This window comes from Ammodytes marinus (assembly GCF_949987685.1).
Source record: "Ammodytes marinus genome assembly, chromosome: 17".
In the NCBI taxonomy this organism is placed as follows: Eukaryota; Metazoa; Chordata; class Actinopteri; order Uranoscopiformes; family Ammodytidae; genus Ammodytes; species Ammodytes marinus.
Window position 1 is genome coordinate 19,724,354 of NC_137221.1, and position 17,867 is coordinate 19,742,220.

Sequence of the window (17,867 nt, forward strand, 5' to 3'; positions counted from 1 at the left end):
TCAAATAAGTATTGAATTGTTGTCAACATATGCTACTGCAGTGTAAGACCTTTTCATATCAAGGATATACTAAGTGATGTAATGTAAATAGGATAATGATAGACGATGACACATCCTCAGTGTTAGTATAATTTCCCTTTCAGACAGGGAGGGGGGGGCCCTGAAGATGAGGCCTTCACCTTCATTCCAGGCTCTCTACTGCCCCTTAGTGGCGGTGCTGATCATAACAAAGAGAGTGCCTCATGCAACCCAAACTGGGCTCCATCGGAAGAAAGGAGCCTGTTCTTATAGTCTAATTCCCTGTTTTCTCCTCCACTTGTATTGATTGAGAAACGCTGTTGTGCAGGTGAAAGGCGCGGTGAGGGGGGAGAATGCGTGGAAGAGATTTCTAAAGGATTGATTCCATTCCATTCAGATTGTGGTAATGAACCTGTCACGCCTTTTGAGTGGAGCACAGGAGGTCAGGGGTTAAAGCCGACCTTATGCATACAAAGCAAGAGCAGGCCACCGCTCCTCGCGTGTCACCTCTACAAGCATATACAGCATATAGCATGAATTATCTGCAGATGGATGCTCTTTGAACAAACGGCGAAAACTGCAGGTCATTTGTCAGTCTGCCCGAGCGAAAACTATTACGATCGACCGCGGCAGCTGTACCCAGGAATGCATCTGCTCAAAACAAATGAAGGCAAACATTGTCTGCAATAAACACTTATGGGAGGCCGAAGAAGACCCACTCTAACTATCGGCGTTCAGCTTGATCTATCTCTGACTGTAACAGTGTTATTAGTGTTGGGGGGCTGCAAGGTTGTCCTGGCCCCTCTTGTCATTGACGGAATGGATAGCCTGTGAGCTGAATTTCAATTGGCTCATAAAAGGAAGACATACTTCTCTTGGCAGGTGGAGGAGTTCCAATCCGGTAGCTTGAGCTCTTGCCTTCTGCTTGTGTGGACTTCCCCTGTCCCCTAACATAGCCACATTCTGGGGTAAACAGGCACAGATGGAAAGGGGTAGACACTGGGGTTAGGCTTATTTAAGCCGCCTCTATTCCAGATATTTGCATTGGATAATTTTTCCTGTCGCCAAAGATTTCCCCCCCAAAAAATGGCAAGGATTCAGTGTTACAGAGGAACCTATGAAACAACCTGCAAAGCATCATGGGATTCTCAAACTCAAAGTCAGGAGCAGAGTAAGGACATTCTTCTGGAAGGGTTTACTGCAAATGTTTGCAAACGTCAATTTAAAACTAAGAGTCTTAAGCAATCTTGTAAACTCTGTGGGGCTGTACTTAGGCACAGTGATGCGTTGAGCTTAATCTTGATTGCATGCTGATGTATAGCAGGTGTAACTTATGCCATTTTCAACATCTTGGTTTAAAGCTATAGTGCGTATCTATATGTTGCCCCACAACACTGTCTACATGAGGTAAGTAAACCTCATGCATGGATTGTATACCTTTTGTTGTAAGTCCAGGTTTATTCTTAGCAGTAGAATAAACAAGTGAAACATTCATTGGGGCTTCTTGAGTTATTCGGAGCTCCTATGCCAGTGTCTGGGGGCGAAACCAGTTTGTAAATGCTGCCATGCTGAGAAATACAGAGAGTTTTGTGGAACTGATAGACTTATTCAACAGTGTGTGAACTTGTTTGGCGATGACTTGAATGTACCTTGTACAAACTGTAATAGCACTTCATACAGGAGTAGTTGTTGAGGTATTTAATTCAGGAATGGTACAAGTGGTTATCCTAATGGACATCTCTACAGCCATAGCATAAAAAAACTCCCATTAAAACAAATACATTGATATGGAAAAATTTGTAATTGCAGCAGATTTTAAAGGTTTGATATTAAAGGTGCACTATGTAACTTTTGGTGTGTCACATAAATTAACATTTCCTAAGGTATATTCTCATGTCTGAATAAACAAACTTTCTCCACAAGAAAATTGGATACCTGAAACACTGTTGGAAGTTAAAAAGGTACCTGAAAAGTTACTATTTCATTGCAGTTGTTTACGGCAGCATGAATCGACAGTTTTGTTTTCAAACATATTCTAGTCTTAAACTTCTGTGCCTCAAAATATATAGTTTTTAAAGATTTATGATGATGGAATTATTCAATACTAAGAATGACATGTAGAGTAAATATGTTTCGTAAACTAACTGCAGGCTCTGCTAAAGTACATAAATCCCCCTCCCCTGAAACTGCATAGTGCTATAAACCTTCATTCTAGTAGTATAGTGGTAACGCTTAAGTCGACAATAACTTAATAGAATAGATCAGATGAAAGGGGTGGAGTGACAAATAGAAGGAGAAAAGGAATTTGTAAGCTTAAATCCTATAGTCTACCTTCTGTCTGTGGAGGGTTTTTCTTGCTCTAAGGCGGTTTAGTCAGGAAAGGGAGCGAGGGAGTATGAGAGGGTTCAGTCCCAGGGTCACGCTCAGTTTAGCATCGCTACAGGGACACAGAAACCTTTTTTTTTATTCCTCCCCATGAAAGCTTTCAGAACTGTCACACTTGCTTAGGTCTGTAACACCACGACACCCCCTCCCTCCCTCCCTCCCTACCACCACCCTTTTTACTCCATCCCCTCCTTTTCCCAACCTTCCCACACCCCCCACCCCTCCATCACCACTCACCGACCATAAAAAACAAGCTCTCTCTCTCCATCCAATCCCTCATACTTTCTACATCCCTGTCATGCCCACATTTTTGATGATCAATGTTTCAGGGGAGGCATCTGCATCTGAAGAATTGCTTACATGATAATATTTACAATATACAGTATATATTTTTTTTAAATGACATTTTATTAGAATATCTTGTGTTTGTAAAATGACCCGGTACTTTGTTTAGCATTATTACTCCGACTTTTATTTACATATTCTGCTAGTACTGCAAAAAAAAAAAAAATATCATAAAAAAATTGTCACATACCCAGTAGCCAAAATATTCAGTTTACCCTCTTAACCGGAGGCAGGAGAAATCACGATGCCTTTTGCTTCAATGAATTAGTAATGTGACATTTCAGATTGTGTTATTTCTGACAGAGCGGAGATGGATTGGGGGAAACGACTCCGGTTCTACTTGTTAAAAAAAAGAAAAAGAAAAAGAAAAAAAAGCAATAGCTAATGTGAGGGTAAGAAAATATGAGAATGTTTTATGCTCTAATAACTCTCCTTCTGTTACAGTAATTTATTCTGGAATGTGGACACCATTAGCCCAACTCTTTTTTAAATAAAGCATAAAGTAAAGGGAGACCAATATAAATGTGCAATTGGAACTAACAAAATCCAATAGCCTTATAATTGGAAAGAACTTGGACACCAACATCGTCCGTCTTTCCTGAATAGAATAATATTTCTCCATGCTAACACTTTGGAATACACTTTGTTGATTGTAACATTTATTATGGGTTCAGAAAAAAATAGCTACCCTCCACCGTTATGCATTAGCCAAGATCTTTAGGACTGCAGGCGTTAGTGTCGTAAGAACACTAACGCTATTGTCCAGAGGGGGCGCTAGGATCACCAAAAACTGAATGTTCCTCGTAGCCACTTTAAAGTAAGAAGGTGCACTTATGAGCTATATAGTGGTAGAGGAGCGTCTGGTACTGATAACTCCTCTTAATTTGTTATTTTCAGTAGATTTCTGTAATCGTTTTGCCTTTCTGTGTGCAGGGAGGTATCGCTACTTGCTTGTGATTTATGCAGAACATGCTTTACACCCAGGGGCTTTTACCTCTCTCGGTCACATTCTGATGTTACGCCCTCCTTGCTAAAGATATACCCGCAGTATTGATTTATGGTGCCCGGCTGCATTTGTCGAACCCAAATGAAAAACCAATATGGTGTTCATAGACACATATATATCTTCCCAGTATGCCCTGTGGCTCGTTAAGTTTTTATATTCAGTGTTACCTCTGGGAGATCGCTCAGGTACCAGTTTGCATCAACCTTGGTTCTGTGTCATCAGTAAGCAAACAGTGAAGTGGCTGTGGGAGATGTGTCTGCTCTCGGGCAGGGTTGTTGCGCCCCACATAGACTGAGTGAGTATATCATTGTGTGCTGTAGACACATTTTAACAGGCAGTGTGAGGGAATATACAAGTACACGTCTCCTTGTAAGGGCACAGTAATCCTCCTATTAATAATGGAGTGGGTCATCGTGGTACTATCTGTATATTTTTCCTCAGTATATTATGAGATTCCTAGTTATTCTGATGCCAGGATAGGAAAGAGGGAAGGTAACAGTGTCTGCTTTTTATATGGGCCTAATATATAGCAAAGTGGTGACCAAAGTCAGGCATTTGAAATCCTAGCTCTCAGTTCATCCTTCACCTTCAACAGTTAAAAAAAAAAAGTCAGACCTTGAGCTGTTCACGCTGCTGGCTCAGTGACACAGCAACATCAAACAGGGCTTGCAGCCCGTTTGATACGTCTAACCGTGGTCTCTCTCTGCTGAATGGTGTCAAAAAGGCATAAATGCTATCGGTAATCTCTGAAACCAATAGAGGATTTAGCACTTGGTTTAAGGCCTCAGTAATTAGAAATGCATTTAGGTCTTCAAAGGGAGGCTGCGGATGGAGATCATAGGCTTCTCTGTTAAAGCTCTGTAAAGAAATACCAGGAGTGCTGGGACTTTTTTTTTACCGTTTCTTCACCTGCTTTCTCCCTTCAGGGCGTGTGTAAAAACACAGCCAAAGTCATCCCATATTCAGTTTTTAATGATTTTTAATCATATATCCCTCTTCAAAGCTGCCATTATTTTAAGGTATAAAACAACAGTAAAGGAGAAAAATCTCTTCCCTTTGATCGAGGTCCAGGTGTGTGTGTGGTGTGTGTGTGTGTTTGTGTGTGCGCGCATGTGCATGTGTTTATGTAAACAGGAAACAAAAATGCTATGTTCCCAATTGCCAGAAATGTGTGATCAAGCACAACACTTTGAGCAATCGGTTCATCTGTATTGAACTGCGAGGTTTTTGCACTTCCCAGCTAATGAAGGGTGCCCCGGATGGAACTTTGAATGCTCACAACAAACAAACAAAAAGTCAACGTTCCATGTTACTTTCCTTGCATCATCACGCCTTGCTTTGAATGTTTCATGTACCAAAATGAATGCAGAGAAATGCAATTTATCATACCTCTTCCCTCCACATACCGCTTAAAATTATTCATGGGAAATTCGCAATTATGCAAAGGGGACACTTTTCTCTTCATTCCACAAGAACAATATTCATATTCTGACTCAGCTTTCTGCAGCAGGATCCAGTACAAAAAAAAAAGCCCAGCCGACACTTGGCCACTTGGCTCACTTTGTACTCATCAACAAAGTTTTGCATTGTCCACAGCTCCACAGCCGTAAAGTTCAGTGTATCTCTGCACAGCCACAAGGCTTAAGCTCTAGAAGTTGTCTGTATACGTCATGTACAATGCCGTTTTGCATTCAGCTCAGCATTCGACCGGACAAACCCCACAGCGGAAAATCACGTTACACCTGCTAAATTAAAACACAATGTTTTGTTTCTCGACTCACAAGGCATGCCCATAAGCCAGATACCTGGTTGTACACACGCAGGCTGGCAGACACACACAACAAAGAGGCCATCAATCAAAGCCCTGAGGGAGTGTGTGTGTGTGTGTGTGTGTGTGTGTGTGTGTGTGTGTGTGTGTGTGTGTGTGTGTTTTTTTGTGTCTTCTCACATATCAGAGAAACCCGCCTCTCGCCTGTCGTTCTGGGTAATCCAAATTGTTTGGCAGGGCCTCCTTGCGTCAGGGTTACCAGGTCCTTCTTGGGTGTCTAGTCAGATTTGTCTGGTTTGGCCTTTAGTAAAAGCACGCACACGCTTTCTCTCTCACACACACACACACACACACACACACACACACACATGCACATACACTACAACACAACACAAACAATGCACCACATGCCTTGATGAAAACATACACACTCAAGCTGTGGGTGAAGCCTCTCCACTCAGACACCAACACCTGGATGCAGACAGCTGGCCTGATGAGGTCTGATGTGGCCCGAAGGCAACTGAAGCTCTGCATTCTCCGTAGACTCACTCGCTATATACCTGTAGCCTTTCCTACAGAGCTGAGGTCAGACAGACACCATCCAACTTCATGCAGCCAAGGCCGTATAGATGAATTTGAAAAAGACAGCTCTTTTTTTGTATCCGTGTTTTAAATCCCACTCCTTTTCAGCTATAGTGATGGGAGATCAGAAAAGCCTCTGACATATACAGACAACCAGACTTTACCAAACAAAACATGCAGTTCAAACTGGTGCTGAAGGCCCCCTGCAATTACATCAAAACTTGAACTGCTTACACTGTTAACCTCGGTGTACTAAAGTGCTTACAGACACTACTTTTCATCGCTCACATGTCCACACTTCGACTCCGTTCAGCGTTTACACTTTAACCTTCGTTTTACCTGCTTTAAGTGCATTCACATTGACTCAATCCTCCACTCCTTTGACTGATTATATATCCACTGACACGTCAAAGCCCTTTCAGCACTTCACCTTCAACTCTAACTCCCGTGCAGCATTTCAAATGTGGAAAAGAAATTCTATTTTACGTTGTGTTCTTTTCACCCGCGGTCTTTTGTGTAAACTAGCCCTCGCTCCTCGTCTGAAGAGCATGGAATATGACAAATAGGAATAGTTGTTGAAGTGTATATATGTCATTTTATGGTCTTTCCTCCTCACTCATATACCATGACATTTCTGATTTATCCACACATATACTGTAGACTAAAATTAGATATGAGTTTGAGTGTATTGAACTCATGCTAACAGTTTAACAACTGAAAAAGCAGAATATACATCAGTTTAGAAAAATAGAAAGTCTAATAAATAATAAATACAGGCTACTGTACATATGAACCTGTACATTTTGCTCACATCCTCATTTCAAAAACCGCCATCCTATTAAAACACATATATATGGCCCACGTAAGTGCCTTACCATCAATGCTTATGCAAATGCATTATGTACTGCACAGCCAACAGCCGACTACAGCTAGCAGTTCCATTCAGTATGGCGACTGGCCAAACTATGCCATACCCAATTTACCCCCACGCATACACCTGCGGGAAATGCAGCGAAGTCAATCAAGCGATTCAGTGATCCAGTCAAACTTTCAGCTTGAAGCACTTTTCTCCCCCGTTCCGCCGTCGGGCTCCATGCTGCAGAAAGTTCCAGCCCTGTGAATTCCATTAAGATATTCCGCCCCCACCGCTTTCTCCTTGTGGCTTTGATTATGATATGAGCTAAGGAGTTAATAAGCGTATTAATTACCTGTTTAGGAGACAAACCAGCTCCCAGAGCAAGCCCACTAGACCCCCCTCCCCATCCTCCCACACACCAACCACACTATCACCATTGCGTTTAAATGAGCCATCATCTTCGGACATGTCTCCAAGGTCGGCCGAGGCTATGCCGTTAGCGCGCTACTTGCTACGGGGGAAGTCTCTGAGGTCGCTCGGTAATGAGAATAATTATAATAATACAAGGTCAAGCAGGACGACTGAGGTAATCGGCAGAGGGGGATGTGGAGAGAGAGAAGGAGTTCAGACAGGAAAGCAAAGTAGGAAAGGAGACAATGGTTGAAATCCTCCCGGAGAGTGGATGTGATCACGGCTCGATACTTAAGTTTGTAATTATCTCCGTAAGAGAGTGAGGTTTCTGTAAGACAGCCTGCACACGTACACACGTTTGCACGGCAATACTTGTGAGGACACTCATTGATATACAGTAATGCATTCCCTAGCCCCTTACCCTAACCATCAAAACTAATTGCATAACCCCAACTGTTACACTAACCCGTACCCAAACCCAATTCATACCTGAACCTTTAAAACCAAGTCTGAACCCTTATACAGCCCTTTTAAATGTCTGTCCCAAAGTCAGAACTGGCCCAAATGTCCTCACTTCCTACAAATATTCTTACTCTTATGGTCAAAAACTCAAATTGGTTCTCAGAAAAATAGAAGTTGCCTACACACACACACACACACACACACACACACACACACACACACACACACACACACACACACACACACACACACACACACACACACACACACACACACACACACACACACACACACACACACACAGAGAGAGAGCATGACACATCTTCATGTCTTCTGTCTGGGGAATCTCTGAAGATATAGCATCAAAACCTCATAGATTCCCTAGATGGACATGCAGACAAAGCAACAGTGTGAGATTTTCTTGAAATTTTCTCAACATGGATTTATAGTATCTGGCACTTTGAGCGTGCCGGGGCATAGGTGCCCTCTCGCAGTGAGCTCTGTTGGAGGAAAAGCCAAAAGGCGCAGTCAGAGAAGAAGAGCATCAGCTCGGTGTGTACAGCGCATACTGGCAGAGGCCAGCAAAGGTCAGCACACAGGAGTTGCCCCACAGCCCAAATAACAAGCAGAACAAACAGCAGGATTTCATTTCTGGATGGTGGACTTTCTCTTCTGAATGCTCTCAGGAAGCGTATTACACCAGTGCTACCATGAAGGACAACATTTGAACTTCCACAGTTCCACAATAGTCAAGTGTGTTATGTTTAGCTATTTGTAATAGTAACACAACTTCATGGAATCCATATTGTGCTTCACATTAACCCACAGCATGGAGTGGATGGACTCAAAGATGTTGGGCAGTGCTCAAACAACTAGTCCTTTAGATTGAATTGAAACCATGATTTTGTCTTCCGGGGTTTATTCCCATTGCACTGGATGCTGGCAGCGTGCCGTGACTTTGCTAATCAGTATCATCTTTTATTTAACAGTTGCTGCATTCATGCTCAGATAGGATGAGAGTGAAGAACAAGCTGTCCAATGTTATTTGTCTGACAATTTAAACAGTATCACCAATGGAATGGCACACGTCAATGGCCCTCCAAACCGCACCACTGTCTGTCACTGAACTGAGAATCACATTCACACCTCTCCCAACAGGTACAGATCATTCTGCTATGTGACATATCCATCGTGGTTGTCACGTACCAAATTGAATGAGAATTGAATCAGATTTTGACACCCCAAAAACATGTATCCATAACTCCTGGAAGAGGAAAGCAAGTATTTTCGCCAGGGTGAGGTTGTGCTTGTGCATGCTTAAAGCTCCCATATTATACACTTTTCGGTTCTATTATACACCATATTATATGGTCTTAGTGGTCCCTAATACGTTTTTCTTTAATTGTTTGCTGAAAAAAACTTTCAGATAATTTATTGTACTATGCTGATGTTCAGCTAATCTCACAATGGCCTATTTTTAAAAAAAGAGTTGCAGGTCCCCTCGTAAATATACAATCTTTGAGCTCCCCCCGCCCCCTGTCCGGAAGCGAAGCCAGATACGCCTCGCCCTCTGTCTGTCAGGGCCGTGGACCAATAAGAAATAGGGGTGTGGGCTGCACAGTGGAAGCTTCTGGCTTTACGGTTTGTGAGGTCAGAAAAGGGGATAATTCTGACTGGAGTGTTTTTGGGGGGAGGGGTGGGGGTTTCAGAAAAGGGGAGAGTGAGAAAAGGAGAGATTGTTATTTTTTTTGATATTTTGGCAGTCTCTAGGCACACCGTGGACGCATGGATATGTTGGAACACATTTAAAAAGTGCATTTAGCATAATATGGGACCTTTAAGCAGTATCCAGACGTGTCTATCTCCGGGGCTGTTGGTTTTTGTGCATCTGTTGTGTCTCTTCCTTACACTCTAGGCCTAATTTGCATTCCAGCCGCCGAGCAGGGGCCGTAAAAGTGACATAGGTGGGAGCGTAACGTTATGGCCTTTTTTAAAGTAATAATGCAATGAGGTGGTATATTTATATGATCGTCACATTGTGTGTAATGGCATAGGGCAAGAGTTACAGTGTGTGTGTATGTGTGTGCGAGTGTGTGTGTGTGTGTGTGCGTGCGTGTGTGCGTGTGTGAGGGGAGGTTCATTTTCCTGCTTCATGTGGGCCGCTGCACATCATCAGTGAAGTGAAAGACAGCATTCTGGCATCTTTTACACTCGAATACACAGAGGAATAAATTCCCCGCAAAAGACCACTCTTTCCTCCACACACAAACACACACACACACACACACACACACACACACACACACACACACACACACACACACACACACAGCCGCATCCTGCAACAAAAAAAAGGCATAAACACACGAGGAAGTTGCTGAGAAGCGAAGAAGCCGCTTAAGCTGTTGATCCCGTTTGCCGCTTTGAAAATTTTTCCAGGAAATTTGGGTTTTGATCTTTTTTAACAGAGGGATTAGCGTGTGGCAAAGGCAGGCGTGGTATTATCTATTGCAGGGCAGGGTAGCGCTCTCTGGAGCTGGGCACACACTCAGGTGCTTCTCCTCATGTGTCCTCCGCCAACACACCTAAATAAAACCCTTGTGATACAGCATGAGACAGCAGACATGAAATCAAAAAGAGGAATGCAAGTGTGTCAAAACGATTGTTTAAAAATGCTCCGTTCAGCATCCATCCACCATCAATGACTTTTCAACCCCAGTTTTCCTATGCAAAAATGAGCAACATTACAACAGTGAACATTTGGAAAATGGTTTTTCCCTCAAATACAGTATCAGTTTGTTAATAAGCTGTCCGGCCATTTGTTTTTGCCCCACTGGATCTGTAGCTGTTTCGCTGTGTTCCCAGATCACTGTTGCTTTGATTAGCACAGTATTTATGGTAGGTGTGATGGCTGAAGCTACCAAAATTAAACCCCAGCTATTAAATCAAGTTCAACAACAATATGTAGCCTTCATTTAAGAGGTTATCCAGTGATTGGATTTTAAAATAAAATGTTCAACACATTTACTAGCGATCAAATGCTGTATTCATTCTGATGAGGTCAGTCCCTCTTGGTGCGAGTGCCAGAACTGAATGGGAACACTTTGGCGGTGGAAATCAAAAGAACTCTCCGGAGTCTAAAGTGATTGACTTACTAGTGCCCTTGAGAGCACAGTGTACACTTAATGGCTTTTTTCACTAAGGCTGCACTGGAATTACTGTGTGTTACTCTGCAAGGAACTAGGGAGGGCATTGTTTGCCAAGAGCACACACGCTCAACAAAAGCCTTCCATGACTGAAATGAAGAATTTTAAAAATATATGGGTCTTATTTGAACATTTGAGGTTTGACGTTTTTTTTTTTTTTGAGCAAGGGTTGGATTTCTTTCAACATGAACTTTTTAAAGTCTGCAATCCTATTGAAGGGAATGTTGTTAGGAAGAACACAGTAAAGATAAGTTACAGGTACCAGGGGAGTTTTGCTTATTTTATTCTAACCTGTGCGTGTTAAAGGATGGTGTGATTGGGACAATTCCTTTGTGGAAATTCTTATCTGAAAGGATTAAAGGGGGCGGGGGAGAGGGGGGGGACCAGGGCCCCTGACAGATTCAGGGCATAGCATGTCGTTTTGTGTGTGTGTGTTTGTAGGTGTGAGAAAGTGTGTGTGTGTGTGTTTTTCCTCTTATTTGTCCTCCGAAATGGGGCACGGTAAAAAAAAAGGCTTCCTACTCATCTACTCTTGTGTCATTCTTTCAAGGGCAAACAACCTATTCTGGCTGGTGCCTTATTTAAAAACAAAAATGGAATTTGGAGCGCTGTGGTAGATGGGATTTTTCACACACGTTCACACAAATACAGGTCTAACCTTTTCCCTTTCCTCTCTTTATCTCCATCCGTCTCTCCACACTTCATTTCACACCTCGCCCCAAAAAGGACACGTCGCTAAAAGGTGAGCTTGCAATGAGATGCTATTCAATCAGACAAGAGGGCCATAGACACAAACACGTTCTTCTTCTCCCACCCTGCTTGTAAAAAGAAAGCGTCCCGTAATCGGATGAAAAAATAACTGCGACTGCACCTATACAAAGTAATGACCACCACAGACAAATTGAATTGCATACTTTTCATGCCACTTGTGTCATCAAGTGTTTTGTGAGGCAACTGAAATAGCCGGGAAATCGTTTACCAATGCACTCGGATGGGCCTGTGCAGTCAGCAAAAAAAGGTGACGGGTCATGAATTCTGCTTTTCCACAGGGAAAAAGAGGATGAAAAACACTTCTTAGGGGAGTGAATGATAGAGGAGCCACGGTGATCTCAAAGCCTGACGCGGCCAAAATACACCTCAGTGTGTGTGTATGTGTGTGTGTGTGTGTGTGAGAGAGAGAGAGAGAGAGAGAGAGAGAGAGTGTGTGTGTGAACAGTACTTTTTCAATGTGTCTTTTTTTGTCTGTGTGTGGTCGTTTGTGACTTTGTGGTATAGCACGGAATATTGTGTGTGTGCAACCGCAGCACTGAACCACGCACAGTATTGTAACCCTCTCTGCCTGTCTTTCCCTGTCAATCAAATAAGAATGAAGTATATTCATAAGTTATATTGTCGAGGAATAGTGAAGCCTTCTTTTATTAAATGAGATGATTGATAAGAGCTTTACAGCTACTGTATAGTGCTTAACTGTTCCATATGAATGAATGCAGGTTTCTTTCAAGCCATCGCCAAATGAGTTGACACAAAGTGGATTAAGCCAACTCAACAACACTCCATATTTCTGAGTATGGCAGCGTTTACAAACTGATGTTGTCATTTTTACTTGTCTGTTTCTGAGATACAACATGTAAACTAGTTTTAGCTTTAGAGTTGTTGGTAGCTTTTTTATTTATTTTCACTTTTGGACGGAGCCAGCCTTCTATAGCCTTAAAGATCTGTTCTTTGGCCAAGTGATAATCCAATCAGATCAAAAGATTGTAATAAAAAAGCAGCATGCAGGCTTTATTGTGCAGGGCTCTGCTCCTTTCCCTAGTGCCACAAATGAAACAACATCTACAAACTGTTTTCTTGTTGAAATTCAAACATATCCCAACGCACAACGAGACAAATAATGTGTTCATATTGACATGCTTGCACCGCAGAAATTAAGCAAACAAAGCGTACTCTGAAGCAGCTGAGTGTATTCTGTGGGATACTGAGTCTAGCTTCAGGCTGTCAAATGGACCAGATGGTTGTTTTTTTGTTTTTCTACCGCAACACGACTCTTCACGGTGTGCCACACAACCAAGACAAACAGAGAGCGCTGCCGATTTGACTTGCAAATATGTCCGTGTGATTGCAGACACTCATCATATTGTCTTATCTTGTGTACAAAAAAAAAACATGTACAAAAAATACAAAAAGACAATGTGAGAAGCTATCTGTTCCCAGTCTTTCTGAAAGTCATTTGGAGTTCAAGGTGAGAAACAGCATTGTGTTTGTGAAACTAGACAATGTGGCAGCAGATTCCATTGCTGAAAGAACAGCAGACAATGTCTCCCTCATGTGGTTTAAGGAAGCAAGAACAGTTAAAATACGATACAATTAAGCCTGTAAGCATGCGTCATGTGAACACACACACACACACCCTGCTGCATACACATACAGATACACAAACAAATACTGACATGCCCGTTTTCTAAATGGATTACAAACATTTGGAGTATCTCCAGACTCAAACCCAGAGGCCAAATGTTCAGCACACAACAGCTTTCTGGTGGATTTGGGGCCAATGTGATCATGTTGCCATCACATTACATCAGTCACTGTGACTCTGTCCACGGGCAATGAAGCACTAATGTTTTTCTAAATGCCAATTTCCCCAACACAAGTTAATTTCAACTCTGCATGCCGCCAAGTGCCTCACGCTCCGTGCACACTGCGCTCAACTGAAAATCACTTAACAAGTTGGACAACATCTGTGCATATCTGAAGATGTTCTGATTACATTTGAGGGAACCCTTGCTCATGAAATGTGTGTGCTAGACAAAGTTGTGTTTACTGCCTAACTAAAAGTTAGTCAGACTTTGTAACACAGGCTGTGAGAAGCTCAAGCTCTTCCTATTTGAATGGCACTGAGACCACACTGCAATCAAGCCTAAGAATCTCATCTATAGGTAGGATATCACAGCTTACTTGAACAATTGAAACTTCAAACAACAATAATCATAATCATAATATGGAAACCGCAAGACTTACATGGCCAAGAACTGTGCCAAAAGACAAATACTGTAAACAACAACTAAAGGTCCAAATTAAGCATTAAAACAGCATCGCATAAAGACACACGCCGCTCGAAAATACACACAAATAAACAACAAGTCAGCAACATACAATGCACATTTGCATCATTGTCTGCGCGACGGCACACATAACTAACTGGCCCTCCAATGTCGCCACGTTGTTCCATTATGGGCAAAAGGTTCTAGTTGGAGTAATAAGATAAAGCCATTATATTTGGTTTAGGGTTAGCAGGACGCACAAGAGATAATTGGAGATAATATTTAACAATCAAATAACCCTAATTAATCTATTAAGTATTACAGTAAGTTATAAGAAGTTTCAGTTAATGATTGTAACTTGAACAATTATTGCTTCAGTGATGCAAGTGGATTTCACATGAAATAACACTGCTGCAAAAGAAAACTTGTTTCTTTGTATGTTATACACTAGGGAAATACATGAGTGAAAGTGAGTTAGCAGAACTTCAGTCTGTGTTAAATGTTGACCTGTAAATGACAAGCGATATAAGCAGACATTTTAATTTGAGTATTTTTATTGAACTGCTGGTACTGTTGTTATTGAAATTGTTACAGATTATTTTCAACGAAACCTAAAAGCTTGGGTCTTAATGCTATATGTCACCCCACCCCACCAGCCTCCTACCCAACCCACCCGAGAACCCAAGCCCTGCCTGAAAATGAGATGACATATGTTACAAATTATTATTAATAAAACCATTAGGTAGTGTCTAATTGCTTTGTGGTGTTTGGGAAACCGGAGCACCCGGAGTAAACCCTATGATGAGAGGCCAGAAGATGAGAAAACAGATTTTTTTTCCATCATAGGCAGGACTTGAGCTCTGTATTGTATTCAATCTGAAAGAAAACAAGACATTACTTAACAATTTCCCCCAAAATGAATGCTACATTTCACTTACCTATTTCTAAATTCCAAGAGGTCTGGTAATGGGTTGAAGATTACCTGACCCAGACTCGGATAAGCGGATGATAGATGTCACAAGTTCTTATTGATAAAACCAAATAGCTAGTGTCTACTTGCTGTGTGGTTTTTCGGGACACTGGAGAACCCGGAGAAAACCCTTTGATGTTACACTGAACCCAAGTCCTGCCCCAGATGATGGTAAGACTTAGCCTGGTTCTACCAGACCATCATACTTCATTTCATTTGTACAGAAGGTCTGGAATCGCGCAATTGACAAACGTTAACTCACTTGAAGGCGGGTGTCTGTTGAAGTTTAAAACTATTGGATCTGCCCAGTGCCACTCTGGATCTGCCAACCAACCATGTCATGCGCCGGCTTCTGAGCCACTCCTTCTGTTCGCTGATTGGACCGGCAGAAATCTGTCCGGAGAAAACCTAAGAATATACCGCACACCCAGACTGACTACTGAAGGGAAATGAAAATTGAGCGGAAGTAGTAGGCGGGTCCTGCTGACTCCTGCTTTGTTCAATCTCCTTGTCACCAGCTTCTCCACAAGTATCCTCACAGAGTATCACAAGTATCCGCCACTATTATTATTATTCTAAGTCTGAGCGTATATCCACACTTTATTTCTGCCTACAGTAACGTGACTTCACACACTGTGTGTATGTGTATGTGTGTCTGATTGGCAGATCTCTGCTCTCACAAAGAGACTCGCTTACAGCCAACATGTCACACAAACACACACACAGACACAGAGGTGAAGCGGATTGATTTTGTCAGTTTTGACGTGTGTTTATCATTAATCACGGCGGCCTGATGTCCCGTAAAAATCACCAAATAAAAGGAACGGCGTATAATCTAGCTGGTCATAAGGTCCGCTGCTCAATCCAAACCCCTGCGCTTCATTTTGCAGAGTGTATGAGTCAACTTCTGCCCAGGGGAAGTTGTACAATGGGAAAGCTAGGCTAGGCTAAGCCACACACACACACACACACACACACACACACACACACACACACACACACACACACACACACACACACACACACACACACACACACACACACACACACACAGACACAGACACAGAGGTGAAGCGGATTGATTTTGTCAGTTTGGTTAACAGTCCCAGTGATGTTGGACTCAGCGCGTAGCAAGATCAACTGGCACATCGTGGGGACAGTAAAATACGGCCCTCTTACTGCAAGCTCCAGCACTTCTGCTCTCAATTCACTGGCCAGTGATGTTGTTGTAAAGCAGCTGACCGGCGCGGCGCTAAATGTTTACGTCACACCTGACGCTGTTTACAAGCACCTCTTTCATTCCGGAACGCTGTGTAAAAGGAGCTACTGATGCGCCAGCAGGCCGGCGTTGCTTGGTTCTGTGTAAATAACACAGAAGCAAGCAAAGCCGGCATATTGGAGTGATGTTGTTCCGTCAATATGCCACAATCTCTGTGTAAAAGGGGCTAATGTTTCTTCCTCTGCGTTTGTTTCTTCAACAGGTGCAGTTGCCAAAGGTTCACTCACCTCCACTATGGTGAGAACCTCTGATTGGGTTGGTACCATCGGCTCAGTATCCATTAAGGCCAGTGTCACCCTTTTACTATGGCCGCCAACCTGGGTGTTGACCCACCAGCTTATCTGTCCCAGGAAACACCACACTTTGTTTCTGATGTCAAAGTGCATGTTGGCCTGGGTCGGAGGAGCAGACCCTGTGCTGCAGGCTGGACTGATAATAAATGGTCCTGGAGTAATATTGGGCCCTAGTCCATCTGTGATGTGGCCGTAGAGGAGAGTGCTAAGTTCTTGCGTGAAGAACAGCACATTATCAGAGGAGATATTTGTAAATCTCTTTAGATATTTGTAAATAGACACACTTCATTTCCACCCTGTTTGTCATTGTCCCCTTTCAGGAGCAGAGAGTCAACACTTTCTATGAGCGACTGCATTGAGCTCCTGCATTCAACATTTGACTCAAGATTGAACGTGTTCTTCAATTGCGCCACTATGCGCTGTAAGGACGCTTTGGCAAAGCGTTTTGCAAAAAGGCTCCTTAACAGTGCTCCTAGCATTAAAGGTGGAGAACGCTTGTTGTCAAAATCACTTTTGGTCAAAATCAGTTAAAGGTGCTGTAAGCAGAATGGTTCTTTTAGCTAACTTCCTGTCAGTTACTGCGGTTAGCAGTCCCCTCACTCGTCCATACGTCACCACATTAATGCACTGCGGTCTTCAAGCAGTGAGTTATCTAGCATCATCTCAGATCCATAAGTGTGATAAAACATGATAAAAACCATCAAAACAGACATTGGGAAGGATTTTTACCTGCTACGCTAGGCGCATACACATTCACCCATCTGTTGCTCTGGCGTGCACCAGCAGTGAGACCATGGAGTGTATATAGTATTTATGAGTGAGACGGGTGTCGGTTTGTAGCGTTCTCTCTTCTGATTGGATAAAAATTTCGGGATACTCCAATAAGTTTATTTGCCGATTACATGCAAAGCAGCTGACTGAGAGATCAGCGTTATGAAACGCGCACATTATGTAAGTGATCACTGTATGAATAAAGAGCGATTTAACACTTATATTAACATAAATAACCCGCTTACTTCACCTTTAAGCTTGTGTTTTCAAAGATTAGCTGGGTTTTATAACTACAGTGCATACGGAAAGTATTCACACCGCTTCACTTTTTCTACATTTCGTTATGTTACAGCCTGGAATAACACTGGATTCAATGTATTTATTTTCCTGAAAATTCTAAACATAATACCCCATAATAAACTTCAAAAAAGTTTGTTTGAGCCCATTGCAAATTTATTAAAAATAAAAAGAACA